Raw genomic sequence first — 3,721 nt, forward strand, 5'->3', positions numbered from 1 at the left:
CTCGGAGAAATGGTTCGAGGTGCCTCTGGCAAGGTAGAGCTGCTGCTCTGGACACCATTCTTATGGCAACCAAGAGGCTGTCTGTATTATATAATTGCAATAAAAGCAATTCATTAATGAATACCACAATATATTTAGTGTTTCTAAGTGTTCAAAAATCTTTTTGTAGAAATGGACATATTTTGTCCCAATTCACACAAATGTCATTCAAAGCTATCCTACCTTGTCGGTATGGGCTCAGCATCCCAGTTTTTTGAGGTTGCTCTGGCTCTTGATTCTGTCACAACAGTGGATGACAAGGTTGTATAGTTTAGTATTGCAAGGGACCTTGGCAATCAAGTTGATCCTCTCATTTTTGTGTTATTTGCAGATCTGACAGAATATTTTCCATGTCTTTAAGAAAGCACTTAAAGATGTTCAATGTGTCAGAGCCATGTTGCCACAAGGGAAAATGTCACTAGAGACCTTCTTTTTTTTTTTTTTTTTAAGATTTTATTTATTTATTTGAGAGAGAGAGAGCACATGAGGGGGGGAGGGTCAGAGGGAGAAGCAGACTCCCCGCTGAGCAGGGAGCCCGATGCGGGACTCGATCCTGGGACTCCAGGATCATGACCTGAGCCGAAGGCAGTCGCTTAACCAACTGAGCCACCCAGGTGCCCCCCCCTTTTTTTTTTCAAGATAGAGACCTTCTTCTAGGTTGGCATCCACTTGTTAATCAACACCCTGTCTGTGGTTGCTCAACTAGCTCTGAATCCACTTAACTATACTCTGGAACCATCTACAATTCTCCCTTTTGTCTTCCTACAAGTCATGAAATCATTTCTAAAAGTTTCTTTTTCTCCTCAAAGTTGATGTTAACACATTCTCCTTTTTAATGTATCAAGTTTTATATTACAAATAGTAACAGTCCTGCTGAAGGTTGTGGGGGGGGCGGTGTGTGTGCGTGTGTGTGTGTGTGTGTAGACCAAGATCTTGATGGTGGTTAGATTAGGAAGATGAATCATAAGTGTTTTTAAAATTTATGGTTAGGGGCACCTGGGTGGCTCAGTTGGTTAAGCGACTGCCTTCGGCTCAGGTCATGATCCTGGAGTTCCAGGATCGAGTCCCACGTCGGGCTCCCTGCTCAGCAGGGAGTCTGCTTCTCCCTCTGACCCTCCCCCCTCTCATGTTCACTCTCTCTCTAATAAATAAATAAAATCTTTAAAAAAAAATAAAATTTGTAGTTAGGATTATACTACTTTCACAATGAAAAAAAATACTGATCAGAGGCACCTGGCTCAGTTGGTAGAGCACACAACTCTTGATCTCAGGGTTGTAAGTTCAAGCCCCACATTGGGTGTAGAGATTACTTAAAGAAATAACATCTTTAAAAATAATAAATAAATAAATAATAAAAAATACTGATTGTAACTTTTTCCAAATCTTCAGTTGAAAGCACATCTGCTTTCTCTCATCTTCAGTTTTGGTTTTGTGACTCTCATAAGTATGTGTCTGGAGCGCATTCCAGAGCCTCAGAATGAGTGAGCTCACTTTTCACACGGAGCACATTTGGTCAGTGATGGATGAGCAGAGGTTTTGCTTGGGATCTTAGAATGCAAACTTATCCTCCATGGATAATGGAGACCTCTGATTATTTCTGCTTTGATAGACCCAACACCACAGCCCAGGCAGCTGCCCAGCTCATGTTTATTATTGGTTATAGAATGGGTGAGGGAACATGTGCACATTGGTTCAAAACAGGATGATTTTTTGAGGTAAGGATTTGTGTTTTGTTCTCTGTATGTCTTATTTCTACATTTTCCAAGAAAGGAGCTGGGCTCCGGGCTCCTTAAGTTTACAGGGACCCAAAACAGAAGCTGCTTAAAGACAACTTCTCTACCTGTTTATTTGATGTCTGCTGACACTGAAAGTCTAAACTCACTGAAGAGATTATTTGAGGCTTCCAGACTGCGATGGAGACCAGATGAGTGGCTTTTCAGGGAGAAAAGCGCTGCAAGGAGAGATAGGTGAGAACTTTGCAAAAGTGCAGAAGGAGCCAGAGGCTGGCTGGTCCCTCCAGCAGCCAGAACCATGCTACAAGGGTGGCACCCAGTGGAGGTGGCCATCCTCAGGAGGCAATGGCCCTGTGGACACTCAGAAAGGGGGGCATTCTATCACCCAGACTTCCAGTCCTCGCAGAATCCTGGGCATTCAACCAAGCAAAGGGTAGCACAAGTGCCACTTCCAAAGGACCCTGTGGGCTGGCCACTGATCCGTCTGCTGTGGTCAAGATGGACTGGAGCCTACAGGGCCTGCCCTGTATTGTGGGCACCACAGAAGCCTTCCCAGGTCTTGTGCTACCCCAGGCAGGAGGATTGAGACTGATTTTTCTGCTTGCTCTGTGGAACGGCAAGCTTCATTTTATTTGAGTTATTGAAATAAAGAAAGGTGATACATCCTGCACCTCTGGGTTAGTGGTTAATTTATTCCTGATACAGTTGTAAATTCACAGCAGGCCCAGAACACGATTCAGATGCATAGGAAATCAATGTCTGATTGTTTCCTTCCTCCTTTCTTCCAAGCAACACTCTTAAGCATTTCATGTGATAGGCACAGGAGAGAAAGTGGAGTTACAGAGATAAAAGAACACAGCCCCATCCTTGGGGGTTCTCAGAGAGGATCAGAGAGGTGGGCATGAGGAGGGGACAGAGTCCCGCCTCCTCAGCCAGGGCTGTTTTGATTATATATTGGTAACTTATTGAGCAGTGCCTGGTGTTTGAAAATTGTTAGTGGCACATAGTGGGAGCCTAATAAGATAACATCAAGTGAATTTTAAATTGGATTAAGATAGTGTTAAAAGGGGGAGGAGGGTCAGTAATGTATCCTCCAGACTGAGAAGACACTTTAGTACTGAAAAACAAAACACCGTTTACACAGAGTTTTGTTCAGTGTCGCTTACTGACGGACAATCAGAGGGGCGAATGGACCAACCATCCAGGGCACTACACAGTAATTCTCCACCCCTACTCTCGGCCTGTTCTCTGCAGCTATCCAGACCTTAATCCCCAGATTTTATGGAGTGAAGGGCAGGGCGTGTGTGGTCACAGGATAGTTATCTAAGATGGCACCACCTGCGCCCCAGATGGAGGACCAAAGATGGAGTCAGTGTGGTCCAGGTGGAGTTCCTCAGTGCCCTGGAGCATGTCGCTCCAGCGCCCAGTCCCCATCCATGTGCCTGTTCCCACCTGGCCCTCTCCTGTATCCAGCCTTCACTTACACTCGTTCATTCATTAGATTTGCATTTATGGGGAACACGCACTGACCTCGATGAAAATCTGATCCACTGTGAAGAAGGTGAATCAGAGCAAGGGTGGCATTATCAGATCTCCACCCGGGAGAAAAATACCACAGGGCATTCAGAAGTTGTCTAGCTTCATCCTTTCCCTTCTGCCCTGCATCTCTTTGTGAGAGAGCAAATTAATAAGTCAGGAGTTAGGACCCAGAGCTATGTTTTCAACTTACACAATCTGACAGCTGAGTGGAAATCAATGAAGTGTAGTTGAAGAAACATCACACTGATGTGAGGTGGTTTGAGACTCTCTTATCCCACTTCAGGTGTCTACTCTCCCCTTGGGTTCCGCTTCGGATTTTGAACCACTGCATTTTCTTTTCAAAACCTCCCTTTCTGATGGAAATACTGTACTGTTTAAAAGGAAGGGGTTATCTTTCCTACACTGACAGC

The sequence above is a fragment of the Neomonachus schauinslandi genome, chromosome 2, assembly GCF_002201575.2.
Source record: "Neomonachus schauinslandi chromosome 2, ASM220157v2, whole genome shotgun sequence".
Taxonomy (NCBI): Eukaryota; Metazoa; Chordata; class Mammalia; order Carnivora; family Phocidae; genus Neomonachus; species Neomonachus schauinslandi.